We start from the raw sequence: 19,513 nt of genomic DNA on the forward strand, positions 1-19,513 counted from the left end.
CTTAAAGCCTGATTAAGCTACTTGTTTCTGTTCTTCCCTGTACTCACCTTTTTTGGGAGCAGGGGGTGCTGCTTAAAATCTCTCTATGCAGTTTATGTGGTTTGAATCTTATTCTTAGACATGTAATTCACCATGTATAGTGAGCAAGGAAGTGGGAGAGAGAGAAAATCAAGAGCATAAATGTAGGTGGACTCATGGACTATCTTAAGATACCTAAAATAATGCAATAACTTAAAGTATCTTGTATCAAGTGCAGCTCACCTTTTGCATCTACTGACTATGTAAGGATGCCTCTCAAGCCTAGGGATGTCTAAAATGATGGCAGATCCTTAAATATAGACCTATGGATCCCACTGTGGAGGTTCCTATCCTTGTTCTGGATTTTTGCTTCTGCTTTTTGGTCTAAAGTCGAATTTACTGTGGGTTTGGTGAGCAATTCTGCACGCCTTTCTTGGATAGACCCTTTAATGGTAAGTATTACTGCTGCTAATAAGGATAGACTATCCCTCAAGTTCATCAGGTGTACTCCAGAGAAGCCCCTGTTGTTAGGAGTGATGACATTTCTCCTGTAATAAAAATATTCAACTAGCAGTCAAGAAAAAAACAAAACCCTGATTTAAATGTGCTGCATTCGTGCCTCCATCAGCTACTTGCTTCATGATCTCAATTACATCTCTAATCAATTCTCCCTATTAGAACTATTTCTGTCATGAGTTTCATGGAGAAAAAAGGTGGTTTGGGTTTTCCCCCAATGGGAATCCCTAACCCAAGAGGGCCTGCTAAGTTAGGAAGATGAATTTCTAAAAACCATCATGAGAAGTACAATGACTAATAAAAAAAAAATGCTCAACATGCTGGAGAAAGCAAAGAACTCAGGCAAACTTCACTCTCAATGAAAAATGGGGGGATGTGATTAACTTTTGTTTGGTTTTTTTTTACTTCTTTATGTGTTTCTGTGATTTATTCAAAATTTGTTTCCTCAAACAGTATCTTTTAAAGCTTTGTGAATAGCAAATGAATAGTGATGTTTATTTAAGTGAATGTTTGTAAAACTGTTTTATTGTGTAGATGTTGCTGTATCTAAGCATTACTTTTCAATTTCATTTTAGTATAAATTAACTTATCTTCTTTGGAATGCCTTTAAAGCTAATAATCCTAAAAGAATTAAGATTAGAAAGTAATGCTATCAGTGACAAAGCTCATTAATGGCTTTTTATCGCTGCAAACTGGTGAACTATAGCCAGGATAATTGGAGTAAATGGAATATACCTATTTTTTAGCCAGGTATCCCTTACTCTACTTTATATTAATTACTTCAAAGTTTTGTTCTGGTCAAATAAAATTTGAGTGGCTTGTCTGCTGCTTTTCTGAAAGGCTGAGCAAATGTCAGGTGTGCTGTTTTGAGAAGGCAGAAAGGGTAAATCTGCAGCAGTCTAGATAAGGACAGGCAGAGCAGATAAATACAGAGACCAGAACAGTTGCAACTGATGATCATTTCCAGGTGGTTCTAGGGAGATTCAGGTGGGATATTCCCACAGAAAAGGTGACATAGCCTTCTGGAAGGAAATGATGCTCATTTTGGAAATTATGCTTGTTTTTTACTAGTGGATAGCTCAGGTTTGCTGGGGGAGTAGAGATTTTCCTTTTTAAAATAAACTCTTCATAAGAAGTGTGTTACTATCCTAAAGTTGTTTTAAAGTCTGGTGGAGGCTGGTCTGCCCCAGCCCCCTGAGAACACACCTGCACAAAACAGATACTCTTTTGATTATGGACCTCAATAGTCCTTACCAGAGAGAAAGCCTTCTCTAGTAATTCCACATTCAGAAATCAAAGTGTAACATGTATTAACATGATTTAGTACCCTTATTAAAGCCCTTAAGAGCCCCTCTCAGAGGTGTGTAAGTACTAGCTAAAGACCTGAGCTAAAGAAAAAGGAGTATTAATTCAAGTAGGAAATCTCTGGTCCATCTCTATGGAAAATACTGGTTTCCAAATGCAAAGATAGAAGCAGATTTCTGGACTGCACCCCCTGTTTTCCTGCCAGCTTTTGCTCTGTTATAGCTCAGAATACAGCAAACTTGCATCCTGTAACAGCTGCTGCATTGCCTTTCCTTGCATTATCTATCTTGATGAGGTACAAAGAGCTCACCCCTTTTTTCCAGGTAGTTGAAATGTTTGTTATTGATTCCTGGAAAACAGGATCTCATTCAAAAGAGAGCAAATCAAAGTGTTAGGAGAACCTGTTCTTCCCTCCTCTGCCTCTCTGGTCTGGATAAGTTAAGGTGATCGTATTCCCATGTGATTTTGTGCCACACAGAACAAGCAGGAAGAGTACTATAGGGTTTAGGTTTTGAAGGCATGGGAATAAATGTACTTGTAATTTTTGAGAATAAATGTAAGTTTTGCCTCTATGGCAAAAAGTAGGAGAAAGAAAATTTTAACACTTTGAGACACTGGTACATTACACTTTTTTTTTTTTTTAAATCCTTCCTTTTGATCCAGTGCAAAATAAAATTGAAAATTAAGCTGTGTGAGACAGAAGGAGAAGTTCTGACAAAAGTCTTCTGAAACTGAGCGCAAACTGTTCCTCTCTTCTTCTTTTCTTCCACAGTTTATTTAGGAAAAAAAATGTTTGGGGTGACCATGGCATCGTACATCTACTCATGTTCAGCCAGCTTTACTTGGTATTGTGGCATTTCTGGTGGGAAGTAATTCAAAGGGTCTATTTCTTCCCTGTCCTACACCTCATTTACTGAGCAGATCCTGCATCTGGCAGACAAATCAATTGTAAACCAACACACTTTAGGGAGGTTTGGTGCCATGATCTATGCATTTTTCAGCAATTCAAATGGAATGAGTTCTTTTACCCATCCTAAAAGTTTGCTGTGTTAGTGTAGTACCTCAGCCAGTATCAGGAGCTATGCAACTAAATGAAGTGAAATAGGTACTTAAGAGTCACATAATGTATTAACCATTTTTGTAACTTAATTCAGGGCATGATATATACAGCTGACATCAAAAGCCTTTCATAGCTGTTCTTTAATTTCAGTTTCAGTAATGAATATAGATCCAATTAGAAGGGAGCTGATACATGATGAGGAGAATTAACAATACCCCTAATTTCCACATTGAAGTAATGACTGCTATTATAGACTTCTTGATTTTAATCAGATATTCTCAAAAATGACAGTGGATTTGGATTCATAATGCTCAGCTGATTCTACAAGTCACATTCTCTCATGTTCTCTCTCTTTCTCTGTATTTTAAAAAAAATAATTAAATCTTACAAGCATAGACCAAAAGCTTCTTCCATGTGCTATGCATCTTTTTTGGCACATTAATATTTACCTAATAAGCAATTCATAAACAGCATGTCACTGGTTGTGAAAACTTGCAGTAGCAGACCCTGGGCACCAGGTTTGTGAGACAAAAGTTGAGTCAGGGTTATTGTGAGTCTGATATAGTTTTTGAAGGCTGTGTAGCACTGTCCTAAGATCAGACCAGGGGCTCTTGGTTCAAAGCATTTTATCTTCATGGTATAGAAAAGAATGTTGGAACAGCTGTCACAACTTAATATCATAAGTTTTACATCACAATCTAGACACACTGCAGGGCAAAATACCCCTGTGAGTGGTCTCTTTCAGCAAGTGGTAATGTACCTCTTTCAGAAATACATGGTGAGCTAAACTGGATGAGAGCCTGCCAGTGACAGAGGATTGCATTTTGTCTGCTACGTGAAGCTTTGTGTCAGAAACTGCTCTGTCTCCAAGACTGCTCTAATTTCTATGACTTATGTGAGTTTAAGAGGGAGGAAAGAAATTTGTGTGCATGCAATACACCTGGAATGAACCTATTTCTAGATGAATGCAGGTTTTCATCTCAGCCATCCACCCTCATGGTAAGATTTGAGTATGCTTCTGATAATGCTTGTCTTGACTGTGCTTTACTTGTGCCTTTCTACAACCATTTGGATTTGGTACTGCAGGGAAGCCACACTAGCAGTTGCCACTTGTATCTTTTTGATGTGGACAACATATCAGACAATGATGTGAGGTCTCTCCAGTTTGTATTGCTTTCCTGACATTTTTCAGTTGGTCTGTAAATCAGACTTCAGTACCTGTGGGAGCAGGTGGGATATGCAGTATCTTTTGTAGAGACACTGGAGAATATTATATTTTCTGAAGCAATAAAGTCACAGAGTTTAACTGGGAAAATAAACCTATTTGGAGAAATTGAAAGTTCACTGGTTTGTTGTCACTGAAGAAAAATTCCCCAAATAGTCTCACCTTTTAATAAGCGCTTGACTGACGCACAAGCTCAAAGTGGGAGCTGTTGCTGGCAACAACATCTATAATGCAATATAGATACATCTTTCCAAATCTGCTTTGAAGGATACCTTGCATGCAGTTAAGCTACTAATCTAAACATGTATTAGTCACAGAATTTTAATCAAGTAGCTTGAATTAGAAAATTTCATCAGCAGGGACACAATCCTTAGATTGAAAGAGGAATTGCATGCTGCTGAATGGATGTATATTTTCTGTTCAGATTTGGCTCCATTTGCAAAGAGCTTTGGGATATGCTGTATTTATTCCAGTTATGAAGCATATCTAGGCTCTTTCTGGAATGTCCTTCCTTCCTCTCAATAGGTATTGTACCTTATAATTAATGCTGCCTACCCAGTGTTAGGATTCTTCTTTCTGTTGTTGCTGGAGAAACTAAGATAAAGGAGCCTGTGTTTATTATCTGAGATAGTGGAGAGATGGCCTGGCATGTGTCTTGGCCCAGAGCCAACCCTGAAACTGTATTACACGTAGAACAGAGGGTAGAGGAGACAAGGAAGTCAGAAAACAAAGCTGGGAAGTGACAGTTGCATTCTGAAGGAGAGTTAGGAAAGGAAGTATTGAAATTGTCTTTCTGTTTAATAATGCTAATGCACGATCCTACACCTCTGGTACATAGCAGAAATGACAGTTCTATATGTAATATGTTTGCTATACTAGACTAATGCAACTTGATCATATCTACTGTTGCCTGAGATATGTATGGGAGAGAAAATATTAAACTAAGTATTTCTGAAGCAGGGTTGGGTTGGTTTTCTTTTTTACTGTTTTCATACTAAACAGTGTGAATATGCTTGAGAGCAAAATTTCTGAAGGAAGATAAATCCTTGATATGTGCTGATATGAGCCTGTAATGGAAACTCTTAATTCCTTAATATGCTTCCTTCCTCTCAGTCCCTTATTTCATGCTGCATTGTGCACAGCATCAATTCAATTGAGTTTCATTAAATTTCTACTTAACCACTTCTCAGCTGTTATGAATTCAAAACTTCTTTCTTTCCAGGAGCTGTTCTCTAGTTCAAATCTCCTTTGTTGTTACTGAAAACATTTGCCTAGAAAATATTAAAATTAAATCTAGGTTGTTGGAGTTTTTTTGCCCCCAATTTCTTTGAAGAAAGAATGTTTGAGTGTTAATATCTTTGAGGGGTTTATTTGTCTTGCCAGTAAAGTATTTTAATTTGTATTTTGCTACTTATTGAAAAATGTAAAAATGAGCACTGGTTTGAAGATGCTAAACAAATATTTGGAAATAGTTAATAAATATTAATTCATGTTTAAATGCCTGAAAAATTAATTAATTTTTGCTGTTGAAGGTTTTGCATTTGAGGTCTTGTTTATAGTGTGATTTATAAATATAGGTTTACATTGTGTGTTGATGATCTGTCCCTCCTGACATTGTGGCTGCAACGTGTGGGCAGGTCATCTATTACAACTGTACCAACTATTTCAAAACTTGCCTTCTCTATAAGGAGAAACTACTTAGCCATCAAATTTTAGTAATTGTTCTTGTACACTAATGGTGCTTCCATTCTCACAATAATAATTCATTTAGTAACCCAAGGCTGCAGGAGGAAAAAAGAGTGGAGAAAGCACCAGGATCACAGATGAAAAAGCAGCATTAAAATCCTAGCTTAGCCAGGAAGGCTGGGAAGACTGAGAAGCCTGGCTGTGGAACTCCCAAATTGGTGTACACATAGAATTTTAAAATATTAATATCTACTGGCAGTCCATTTCATACCTAAACGTCCAGGCATTCCTTTCTTAGGCACCTCTGACAGTGTTGGGCTCTGACAGGCATTGCCTGTGCATTCTGCTTCATAGTCACTGTATCTCTTGAAATGGCCCATCCAAAGTCAGGGGCAGAGCTTGTGGCCATTTCCACCATCCTCCCTGTGGCTGCTGTCTCTGGGGCACTGGCTGGTCATAGACCACTACAAGCAGACTTGCCAAGACCCCAGTCTGAGACCCAGACTTCCCAGCTGAGCCCAAGTGTCACAGCACCTGAAGCACCAGCAAGTGCACAGTGTAGATGGACAGAAGGAATATATACAGCCTCCTCTATTGGTTCATGTGGGGCAAACCCTATACTTGAAAAAATATGCAGAAGGAATTTTCTCTAAAATTAAAAATCAAACCAAAAAACCCAAACCCAGATTTGGAGTAGGAAATGTAAATTCAGACTTAAATGTTTGTGCTGGGGCAGTACAGACCTTAAGAACAGCAAGTAGCCATTGTGTGTACACAAATGCTGTGATTTGGGTCAATTTTAGGGGTATACCTTCAGGACTCATCTAAGAAGCCTCGTTGTCCTGGCTTCCTTTGAAAGAAAGTGAACTGAGACAAAACAGGGTGAGTCTGGACTGGCCAGTTCTATTAGGTCAATCTATCCTGACCTCTTAAACTTGAAAATGTTGTGATCATTGGACTGTTAATATTGGACTGTTAATATTTGTGCAATTTTTCTGGTGATAATGTCTTCTTTTCTCCTCAGTCAGAGAGAAAAGCAAGGCCTTTGTCAGAGTTTTCCACTTTTTTTTTTCTTCTTTTCTCTCATCTGCTTAGCAAATAGAGTGGAGACTGTAGATGGTATTTGTTTCAGATGTGTGATTTTGAAATGATGATACATGATTTAATTTTTCTATTATGCAGCCTTGTGGAATCCTGAAGAAATTACTCATGGTATGGAAGTACAGTCCAATAAAGTCTTGCAAGATCAGGGGCTGTCTTTATTCTGAAGTGTTGTAACTACATTGTGTGTTACTGATAATTGGTCTGTCTCAAAAGTATTTTTATTTTGCTTTTAATGTATCAAACTTTTATACAAGACCTATTGCTGTGCTTTTCTCTCCTGATACATGGAAGTCCAGAACATGAAGTTGTGCTGTATTAAATGCTCTAACCAAGCAAATCTGTATTCTGATGGTGTTGCACTTAAGCAATTAAGCTTTGCTGCTGGGCCCAAGCAGGCAATTCAATTCAAAGTTAACAGGTTTTGTGGTTTCCTGGATCTAGGGCTCCCTGTGAATGCTCTGGTGCAAGTTCCCCTCCTCTACCTGCTGGACTAACTATATTATATTATTCATTAACCACTCTCATCAGTGTTCTTGGTCTTTGGTGTGTATATTTTTTCTACACATCCCATCTCTCTCAGGCAGTATCACATGATGCACCTCTCAGGCGGAAGGAGGATGTTTCCCCTAAGTGGAAACCTCTCTGCTCCCTTCTCAACAAAGAGAAAGGAGGGTTGGCTTAAAATATGGGCATTAAAATATACTTTCTCTAACTTAGGGCTGCCTTTAAAGACAATGAAGAAAGATACGATCAGATGGTTCCTAAAGAGAGGAAATGCTGAAACTGCCAGTAGGCAAATTATGTCAAATGATGATAAGCAGCAGTCTGGGAGGCAAAAAGACTGATTTGTTTGGGGCATAGTAATATTAGGTATTACAGCAGCAATAAGATTATTTTTTTCATTAAGTAATCTTAGTCTGAAATTCATGCCCTCTCTAAATCAGCTGTATCCAGCTGTAGATTTATTGCTTTGACACAGATCATAATACTGAGAATGCAGATATACTCTTCTTTGTTTATTTACTTGTACTTTTAAGGGGGAAAATACTTCAGGCAATAACTGGTTCAGAGGTCTTGGATTTGGATGAGTTTGTGGTTGGTTGGTTTGGGGTTTTTAAAGTAGATTATCTTTGGAATATGCTTCTCTTGCTATTAGTGGTACTGTAACTAATAGATATATGGTACAATTATTGAAATGTCCTATAGATAAAACAGAATAGTTTCACAGACCCTGGAAAGAAGTAATTGTTTGTGCAGACAAATTGCCAGCTAAGAATTTCTTATGAGTATTTTCAATTTTTAATGTCATGTAAATTATTCCTACACTAACATAAACAGAAAAGCAGGCTATGATTTTCAGAGCCTTTTGAGTAACATTTGTTCCCGTTTCTTTCATTCCCTCTGCATTTTTATTGTACCACCCAATAACGCCTTTCCCACCCTGTTCATCCATTAAGGCTCAGATAATGACCTCACTGAATTTCAGTGAAATACACTTATCACTGGGATTCATTACTCTGTCATGACAAGGCTATTTTTAGCCCAGACTCCAGCTGGCAACTGAGAAGAAACATAGGAAGGGAAATTGCTTCAGGTGCTATTAGTGTTATCTAGTTGCCTGTAGTGTCTACAGTTTAATGTGAAGTGTTCTGGAGTGCATGGCTCCAAAATTTATTTTTTTTTTTTAATTTCTTAGGCTGAGAAGAAATATTCCAGTCTGTGGGAGGGAAATATATATATATATATATATATATATATGTATGTATACATATATATAAAATTGAAATGAATGCATGTCTTTGAGGGAGAGTAGTTCAAACCTGATCAATAAGGGGAGGTAGAAAATTATACAGCAGGCAGAGTTATTTCTTCCCTTTGCATCATTCACTTTGAGCCTCAGCTGTGCTGGGCAGAAGCTCACCTCATGCTGGCATATCCAGAAATCTGGGGATATTCATCTAAAAACTTGTGCTTGGGAGTGACAGATAAATAACACATTTTCACAGCACAAAATATTGAGGGGCTTAAGGACTTAAATGAAAAAAACAAAAAAAAAATGACTTCTCAATGTTTTCCTGCTGATTTCACTGAGTTGCTGATAGTTTTAATGTACTGTCCTATCTGTGGAAAAGAATTTGGAGAAATTTTCCAACTCCCCTGTGTCTCTAGATTTAAGGTTTCAAACGGGCCCATTGCATGTACTACTCCCTAACAAAAGGTTTCAAGAGGTACTAACTCTTGGACTGGAAAAAAAGAGTGAAACTTGCTGTTCTATGCCTAGCAGCCTTGCCTTAGGGAATGGGAGTTTAAGGTAACAGTCCAGCTCACAGTGCACAGATCTGTTCTTCAAAATTTACCAGTTTTGATAGAGAAGCTAAATGAGTATGAAACGTGAGCTACACTGGAGAAATCTCCCTTGTGTGTAAGCAAATATTTTGCAGTGGGGACCACCTTTTATTGCTCTAGAATCTGACCTGGCTTACCATGGTCCAAGTCTCCTTTTCCTGCAAGAACAGACCTGCCTATTTAAGGTTTTTATAGATTGTTAAGAAGACTGATAAAACTGATTTTGAGACAAATACAAAATCTCCATTAGAAGAAGTACCTTATGTTCCACACATTAAGTTGTGATGCATAGTGTCTCTGCAAAATGGTCATGAAAAATCATTATTTTACTACAGTCCAAATGCCATTTATGAAAGCATGTTTGAAGTGGAAAATATTTGTGTTAGAAACCTTTATAGTAAGACTGTGTTGATCAAAAATAATTCCTCTTAACCTCACTAGAGCTTGAGGTGTAACAACCCTACCCTGATCTTCCTTGATACCAGACTGAGCTGATGAGACCTCATCTTGAAAACCCCTAAAACTGCAGCAAGTCTTCATGGAAATTAATTGTTTGATTCTGGATGAAATTCACCTCTAGACCTTTTTTATTTAGCATAAACAGCTATGATGCCTCTGTGGTCCATGTGACTAACTCAATAGACGGGGCTACAACCTGTGATGGGAGTTACATGCCTCTGGGAACTTTGTGCTAACATTAAATGATTTTAAGGCATGCCGTTTAATAAAAGAGAAAGATAAGCTCTTACAAAATGCAACTTTATGCTGCTGAGAGGCATGGCACCCAAGAAATTAAAAAGTGTAGCTATGGGGGGAGAGGGGAGGAGATGGAAAGAGCAAGTTATTTCTGAAAAGTGCGATAGCAATGGGGTCCATTTTTAATGGCCATTGCCAACACTTCTACAATTAGCTGAGTTAAACAGAACTCCATGCTTGGCCTCAGGCATCATTACTTCCAAATGATTTTAAAATGACTATAATATTCTCCATTATATCCTTAATTAAGCATCACAGGACAAAGAAGCTTTGCAAACAAAGAACGTTCCTGTGCGAATTTTTTTGAGGAGGGAATTGTTGTGCATGGCATCTCTTCATGGTTCTGGTAAAGCATGATGGAAAAAAACCCTTTCATTATTTTTGTAATATGGTTAATCAAATTATGTGTTATGAACCTGTGACTGGATAATGGCTTTACAGTGACTGTTGAATGCTAAGGCGATAATGAAAATAAGTATAAGGAGATAAATATAAAGCAACTACTATATGCATAAATCTATTATCTTTGTTCCAGGAATACTAAATAATTGGATTTAAACAATAGATAGTAAAGTACTGGTGAAGCAACCTTTTCCTGGCTTTTAAAGCTACTAGAAATCTCATTTAGCAGCAGTTGAAGTGGGGGACAAATGATTCTTAAACTTTAGAACATTTAAGAATCACAAGATATTAACTCAGCAAAGAAAACATGAATTAATGTGATGAATAGAAATATTCTGACTGGCTTGGAAAATAATCCTTTTCCTTCAGACACTTGGAAACTAGCATATTCATTTAACAGAAAATTCCAATTAAATTAAGCTAAAAATATGTTGGTTTCCAAGTAGCTGAAATGCCACCGTATTCTCTGTGCCCTTAAAAAAGCTCTCTTCTAAATGATAATGGCACTTCTGCATCCGTGCTCCTTTGGGTGGTGTCCACGGCAGTAACACCTAGAGATGCCTGCTGAGTTGATTCCTTGGTATTAGGCAAGAGGCTCATGCCCAAAATGTGAGGCAGCCTGTGCTGAAGAGCTCAAGGAATTATGGAAATGGAGAAGCAAAGGACTGAGAAGTATCAATGTATGAGAAAGTAGAAAGGCAAAGAGGAAATAATAGCACTTCCTGAACCTGGAATTGATGAAACCTCTCTGAAAATGGAAAAACATCTCACTTTGCATCTGTGATCATGTGGTACAAAGAACTGGCATGGAATATTTCTGGAGTGACTCAAGAGCTAGCCAAAGAAATAGAGGCATCTAAAAACCAGTGGTAATTCAGCAAACCCCACAGCAATTCCTCCTTCACTTAGAGTTCAAATATTTTTTAGAAACTTAAATAGGAGGGAGAAAAACAACAGCACGGTGCTTCAGGGATTAATTGTTAGTCATTAAGAAAAAATTCAGTAGCCTTTGCTAATTCAAAGCAGAGTTCTGCTATTGAAAAATGTTACAACCACCCTGCACAGTTGCAGCTAATAAGCAGCTACATTTAACTAGTAAATTTCTAGTAAGTCTGTGGAATATTACTGATGGAAATGCAACATTTCCAAGTGGTTTGTTTTTCTCAAAGAAGGTTAGAGCTTCTTGACACTATTTCTTTGGTTTAAAGCAGGTGAGTGGAGGTATTTGAAGAACTGTGTGCATGTAAACACTTGAGGTGAAGTCTGTGGCCCTGGGGGACAGCTGGTGAGAGGGCTGTGGTGCAGCGTACCTGTCTTCATTCCAGGCTGCAGAACAGTCAGGGCCCTTCTAAGACCTTGTGTGGAAGTAAAAACAAGCCAGTTTAATTCATGAAAACTCTGGAACAGAGTAAGCTATATGTATGTATGCCCAGCCTGGCTGCAGATACTGAGATGAAATTAATTATATAAGATCAGTTTTCACTGACTATATCTTCCTGTTCTGATCCAAGAATTAAGCTAGAAATGGCTGTAGTTTACTGATGGTTTTATAGCTCATTTTTGCATGGTCTTCCAATTAGGACCATTGTTTTTTTCTGAAACTCTTCTAAACTTTCACTACCTTTAATAAACATAGAGATGTCTCAAAAATATAGTTTACCACATGTTGAGTGAAACTTTATGCTAAGAAAAGAGTCCCTAATAAAAGGGGAAAATAAACCTAAACCATTATGCCTGCCACACACAAAGTCTAAATCTGGTCATAACATTATACATTCAAGCATAATCCTTATCTGAGAGATGTAGGAGAGATCTGGAGAGCAACAGGGGTTTACAGGAATGCATAACCATGGAGCAGGAGACGTGGAAGGCAGGTTTCAACTGTTAAGGTAAATATGGAGCAGCACCTCAAATGTATGGCACTAACCTGTAAGAAAATGAGCAGCCTTAATTCTGAGGTGTGTGGAATAGCTTGTCCTGCATCACATTTCTAGTGTTAGGAGCTGTTATCTCTATGGCAAAGGAAGTCCTTCACACTGCGATTATCTGCAATTTATATTATGATGGTTGACTCTGACTGGACTTTTGCCTCATGTGTTGTTTTTTATGTCTCAAAACAGATGAAAATAACTCTGTTTGTGAGCTTGTCCCAGAATGAGCTTCCTGTGGTACTCACTTAAATGCATCCCAATTGAGTTTTCTCCAGTGTTTGCTTAAAATGATTAGCAAGCAAGTTTTAAGAATTAATATATTTTTCTGGCATCACTGAGAAAAATGAATGCAACATGCAGCATAAATAAACTGCCTCTTTTACTTCAGTGACTGCTCTGTGCATACATATTTTTTCCAGATATTCAGGGTGCGTAATGCAGCTATTGTGGTTGTTTAATTTCATCCCCTAGCAGTTTGTACAGTATGGTAATATTTCAGGAAACTAGTAACTCACATCACAAAGAATCAATATAATTTTTTTCTCCTTCTCCATTTTTCATTTTCCTGCAGTTGATTGAAAATATCCTGTATGTGAATCTTCCTGGCTCTTCCTCATTGCAGCAAACATCAACTGGGCAAGTAATTGTCTGCTTTTCTTTCCTGGTGTTTCTAGCATTTCCTTTCTTTCCTCCATTCTGAACGCTACCTTGAGTGTTATAACTGAACTTTTAATATCTGATAAATTCCTTTGAAAAGTCCACAACCACCTATATTGATTTTGGAATATATTTAGGCCATTATATTTGAGGACAGGCTAGGACTGAGAGGTCAGAGTGGCGCAAAAGTCATACTGCAGACAGATCTGTTAATTTCAAATAATTTCCAGTACACTTTGATGTAGTTTAGAAGTCTTATCCCATTAATAAACCTTATGTACTTTTTTTTTCTTAATTTTTGTATTTTTTATTATTTTTTGTCCCACAATTTCATTTCAAATTTGCCTGAATTGAAATGCTGATGCAGCGTTTACTGAAAGGGTGGGATTCTTTTGTTTTGGGGTTGTCGTTTTTCGGTTCCATTGAATCAGGGTTATAATATTTGAAATTTTATTTTTTATACCAAAAATAAAATTTAAGAAAGAAGAAAAATTCATATCATCATAATATGAAATTTTGAAAATTTTAGTGATAAGTAAGGTGGCTTATTGTTGTATGTGACTGTGGGATGAGGAAAACTGTCATATCAGTGCCTAATGTACTGAATAATGGGCCTTCTGCATAAAGTGCATTTGCTTTGTTCCTATAGTGACAGATGCAAGGAATTAATTGCTCTTAGCAAGAAATGTTCATTGAAGATAAGGCCTGAAATGAACACTGACACACAACTGTGAAACGCCCTGAAACTGTTTCATGGTGACAAATTACTGCTGAGGTATATAGACCCTTCCACAAAAGTGACAACTATTGAATTTATTAGACAGATTATATAGAGAGGACTGAATCATTTTTTGTCCTGTTTGTAGAGCTGACATTTACCAGCTTCTTCTAATGAATTGGATATAGGCTACTGAAAACAAAAGTCAGATGGTTATGAAATCTCTTGCACTGGCTGCCGTGGATCATGCAGCCACTGACAGTGTGTGTGCAGTAGCATTTTTTTTCTGTGGAGGTGGACAGACCCTGAGTTTCAGCCTTAGGTAGTTCTTTTCCTGGGAAATTGTTGTAATCAGAGCTGTGAAGCCTCAATGAACACAGTGAGGCATGCAAACGGTACATGGTACAAGCTAAGGCTGGATGTGATGACCAGCTTGCAGCAAAGGAGGAACCCGAAGCCTTGAAAGTCATGCAGCGGAGATAGTGTCAAAAATCAGATTTCCCAAGTGAAGGAGCCAGTGCAGTCAGTGAAGTATAAGCAAGCATTTCAAAGTCATCTTTTTGTAGAGGAATATATGCTGCAGTAAATTTATTTTGTGGATGTTTATCTTTGGAGACTTTTTTAAAAATACTGTATTTGGTCACAAGTTAGCTTGAATGTGGGTTAATCTTAAATTGTCTCTTCTTTACATGTAGCCAGAGAAGGCTTATATGACATTTCTTATCAGTATTTTGAAAAATAAATTAATATAATGAGCTTAATTTATACAGAATGAAGCAGAGATGCAGGAAAGCGACTGAGTTAGTAATTGCTCTTACTCCCCAGCCTGTTGACAGAATTAGCAACAAAAGCAAACCTGTTGATCACAGCTCTGTGTTGCTTTCCACAGTCCAGTTTATGTAGCTACAGGTCATTTTAGTCCCCTGATTTTGTTATTTTGGGTTTTGAGCTCAGGTTGCTGTAGCATGGGGAACAAAGGCTTTATCTCCTGTATCAAAAGGTCACCAGTCACTCAAGAATCAAGAAGTGTGGCAGTCCATGGGGCTCAGCATGCAAAGTTCACTGAGTTGGTGTGCATTTAATCCTGTGCTTAAAATTCAAGTGAGCAAGCTTGTAATTAAAGTCTCCTTTATAATTTGCAAAAACAGGACCGTAAAGAATTTCCCTGTTGCACCTCCATCTAAATTATTATCAATGATCTCTTAAGAGCTAAACAGAGAAGTAATCCTTCTTCAAGGTATTCTGAAGGAGAGGAGAATAAAGTATTCTTCAGCAGCTTAGGCTCAAAGCAACCATGAGATAGCTTCTCAAAAACAGGCTGTGTTACTGAACATTTACGGTGGGTGAGATAACATGACATGGCTCCTCATAGTTGTTTCGCAAGGGTTAGATCAACCCTTGCCCAGAATGTCACATAAACCCATTGCACTGCTTTGATCCTGCTCTGCTCCCTGGTTTGCTGGATGCCAATACACAGCTGACTTTGCCCTAACACCACAGACGAAGATACAGTGAAAAAAAACATTACAAGGAAGTATCACACAGCACATTCCTGTTACCCGCTACAGGGCTACCTCTGGAAATAATCTGCAGACTTTAGTTCAGCTTTCAAGCATGGAAAGTTTTACCTCATTTTCAGGCTTCCTAATGAATTCTCCACAAATGTGTAAATGGAGCAAATATATCTGAGTAGCAAATCCCAGCTCTGTTTGGCCTCAAGGATGGGAAGACAATCCAAGGCTATCATGTTTCTGTAGTGAAATGTTAAAACAAATTCTCCACTGTGTTAGCCAGAAAAAAAAAAAAAAAAAGAAAACCAGCTCTCATCCTTGTTTTATTCCCTTCAATCCTCCCTTCTCTAATATCAGGGCTCAGCTACATATTTGAGTCTCTGCCAGTCCTTTCTTTCTTTTTGCCTACTCCAAAATATCACCTGCATCAGGGAGTGGCAGAAATCTTTCTCTATATAGCTTTAAATCTTTCTGAACCCCAGACCCCTCTGCCTCAGAAGAGCTATGGGGATGCTCTAGCCAATGAATTCTGCACCATTGCACTTTAGCAAGATTGTGCACATACAGTGTAATGTGAAAAATGAGGAAACTTCAGCCAAGCAATGACAGCCCATAAGTGCTTTGGATCTCAGAAAAGATTGTTTTGATATTCTGCTATATGTGTAATTTTAGTATTTTTTTTTTCTCCCCAGTGATTTAAATTAATTTGAATCAAATCATTAGGCCCCAGACTGGTACTGAACATAATGACTCATCCCTAAATTAATATTGTGTATCCTGAACAACTCCTGTCTAAATCACTAGAAGATTCATGCTCCTCACCAAGTCAGCTACATTCAGATTAGTTCTGCAACAGTTCATTAGGTAATGATGTCATTTATATGTCTGGGTCAGCAAGAGTTTTTCTGCTTCAACTTAAAATGGACAAAGTAGAAGTAACTAAACAGGTGTTCTGTAATTTTTTATATTTCTCTGAGTTGGGAAGAAGAGGGGTAAAAAAAAAAGTAGCAAGAAGAGCTTGATTAAGGACAAAATGCAGTATTGCAGGTACTTCCAGTTTCAGCCTAATTTCTTCTTTGTACAGAGTAGCATTATAAAATAATCCTCCTTGCCTTTCAGAAAATTTTGTCTTAAATGATCTGCTTGACACCAACACTTGAAAGGTTCAGTGCTAAAGGGATCTGTTAGTATGAAGAATAAATGCACATAATTAGTCTGAGTTCAGTGGTAGGTGAAACCTCTGTACAACTGAAGTCAGTCATTCCAGATGCTTGCTGTACATTGGACCTCCTGCCTGCCTGCATCTCTGTGCCAAGTGCTGTATTTCAATCACAGGAGGAGAGACTGGCAACAGCACAGCAAGAGCCTCCTACAAATGCTTTTCTGTGGCTGTAGAGCCCACACACTAAATGGTCTGCAAGCTATGCATAAGGCAATTTATCTTCTGAAGGACTTAAATAACATAGCTTTCACAAAACAAATGGAGAATTATTAACTTTTTATCAACTGAGCACCAAACCTTGTTTGCTGTTTTTAGTGTTTTGTTTTTTTTTAAACTGATTATCAACTTTGGATAGTGACTATTTTTATGTATTACCCAGCCTGCCAGTAAATGAGCTTCTCTCCTGTACACCTGTGTTGACAGGGTATGGCATTTCAGATTTAAGTAATCTTGGCCTCCTTAGGGGAAGAATCTGTCAGTTGTTCCCTGTAATGAATGATGGGTTTATGGTATGAGGCACTGCCTGTAGTATTAGCGGCAAAGAGAGCATGGCTGTCCTAGATTGCATAGTGCTGGTTTCTGGTCATGGTAGCTGCAGTAATGAATGAATAAATGATAAGAGTTGACAACTGCTCTGCTCTATAAAACATTACACTATTTTTGCTTAATTTCTGTGTTACTGTGAACAGCAAAAACTTCCTATCTTCCTCCCACAAATAAGAGAGAAGTGGTGATAGAAAACAAAATAATTGTTTCTTTCTCTTTTCCTTTTACTGGCACAAGGTGATTATCTATCTATGGAATCTTTTAGCATGAGTCTCTTTCAAAGCAATCTTGTGGTGAATTTATATGACTGACCTTGCTGGCATCAGTGACTTTTGTAACCTGAATACGCTGGATGCAGCACATTTATTTTATTGTGCTGTTGGGCTTGGAGGAAGTGAAGGAAAAATACTAAAAATGAGTGACCAAGCTGATGGAAATGACATTTGAGATGACAGTTTGGAGGGGCTCAGAATAATTCAAGTATAATGGGTGTGAATCATACCCATATCAGCAGATTTGATATCTGGAAGCCAGTTTAACGAAACTCTTTATCGAGTTGTGTCTCTGTAGCTTCTGGGTTCTTGGTGATTGCTCAGTCCCCAGGGTGTCTGGAGATGGTCTTACAGACTGCTTTTTATCTGGCTGCTCTGCTCTAACTGCTCCCCATCAGTCATCCCATCTTGCTGCCATCCTTTTCAGGGATTTGAAGCATAGGAATTTCTTACCATACCGAGGGACAATCCTGGGGCTATTAGTAACAGTCATTTTTGTAACAGATGGAATCTGTAAGAATACCAAATCCTTCAAAAATATTCAAAGTAGGTTTTCACACTTTTTGATCTACTTTTTGCTAAGGTTCCTTCCTTTCCTCCTTGTGTCTAGTCTTGTGTTTGTTTTGTTTTCTTGGTTTTTTTTCCAGACCAAATGTATTATAGAACTCAAAATGATCAAGAAAAAAAAATTAAAAGAACTTTTTAAATTATGCAATAACAGGCTGTTTTGTGTATTAGGTCTAGAAAATGAAGAATGACTTTTTCTGATTTGTTTTTAACAGGAATTCCTAAAATATATGTGGTTGGAAAAATTGTTGGGTATATCACAATAAAGTCAATGACTAAATTTTTTAACAAAACACTGAACAAATTCATTAGTGAAATATTTAACTTTGATTCTATAAAAGCTGTTGTTCAATCGTGTAATTTTCTCCTTTGGCAGATTTTCAAAGTTTCCAAAATATCGATTGTTCTGTAATTTTAGTCCCCACAGCTGTGGCATAGAGTTAATTTCCTTAGTAGAGAAGCCAATCTGCATAATCAAGATCTGAAACAATAGTATGTTTTCTGCTTTTCCTGCTGAGTGTTTGCCTAAAGTAATCCTTGCCCTATCATGAGCTACTTTCAGGAACATAGAGCATAATATGTAACACAGAAGTTTCACATAAAAAATAAGGTAGTGAATGATTTAATGTCCCTGCAAGCTGATTGTATGCATAAATGTATGTACTTCTAGTGCCACTGGAAGAATAGTTTCTAGCCTTCTCACTTCCTGGAGTACTGTTCTTTACACGTACATTTCTCTTCTGCTTGAAAACCCATGCACCCTTCATTTCCCACAGATGGCCCAGGGAAGACTCCCATTTTCCCAGAGGTGTGGAAAGCATTATATTTATCCAGATGCCCACATAAAGTCTCTCTTAGAATATGTCAAAACAATGACAGGTTAGAGAGCTGACAGGTGCAGTGAGCCTCTGAGAGGTCTCAAACACTTCAGCTGATGAAAGCAAAGTAGTAAGCGGGCAAGAAAAAGCAGGGACAATAAAAGGACTTAGATAATAAATATTCCTGCACATGTGAGTTGCAGTGCAACATCTGGGGGGACTAGAAAGATACGAAAGGTTGAAAAATAAGAGTTTCTGCAGTGTTGCTGACTGCTGGGCAGTCTCTTGCAACACAGATCCAGGCTTCTCGTGCTTAAATAGGTGGGTTTTGTCGACTTAAACATTACATTCTGAACCTGTTGTTCTGTTGCAAGGACCCAATCAGCTCCACCCAGGGAGATCACCACCAGTTCAGTGTAGTTTCCTTCCCAGGGTAAAGAGAGATGATGTGGAGGTAGAGCCTTTATCCACCACTTACCTTGTCATCAAAATTTAGATCTGTGCCCATGAGAGGCCTTGAATTTAGGAATATTTTGAGTCATCCCTTACGCCTTAAAAAACAGACAACTAAGTTTAAGACTCTGGTCTACAGATCTGTCTAGTGTCACACACCCGATGACATCTGCAAGGATGATGGGAATTACTCAGCCATTACTCAGCCAACACTTTCAACAGCTCCAATGTTTTGTCTTTAAATACCAGAGAGCACTGCAAGTCATGATAAGCCACATGGCTGATCTGCATTTTTATTCCTCAACAAGTTACAGCAGTCAAACCATTGTCTTAAGTGCAGTTTGCTCCTCTAGACCACAGCTTTGAATTCATACCACGTATGGAAAGCTAAATCTCCAAA

General features: G+C 37.9%; 1 protein-coding gene across 6 annotated transcripts in view; it reads left to right on the forward strand.

The window, feature by feature from the left end:
• The window catches only part of ARPP21 (cAMP regulated phosphoprotein 21), a 468,940-nt gene that overhangs the window by 237,110 nt on the left and 212,317 nt on the right, over nt 1–19,513 (forward strand). For 2 of the 6 annotated variants that reach the window (XM_086846619.1, XM_086846679.1), the window contains exon 1: nt 12,926–12,989. The exons of 2 other annotated variants lie outside the window; for them this stretch is intronic. The gene's annotated coding sequence lies outside the window, so the exon portion shown is untranslated. Of the gene's footprint in view, nt 1–12,925; nt 12,990–19,513 lie in introns of those variants that run through there. 2 more of the 6 variants (XM_023919462.2, XM_086846877.1) reach the window with 1 other exon arrangement.

This window comes from Cyanistes caeruleus, chromosome 1, assembly GCF_971803275.1.
Source record: "Cyanistes caeruleus chromosome 1, bCyaCae1.hap1.1, whole genome shotgun sequence".
Taxonomy (NCBI): domain Eukaryota; kingdom Metazoa; phylum Chordata; class Aves; order Passeriformes; family Paridae; genus Cyanistes; species Cyanistes caeruleus.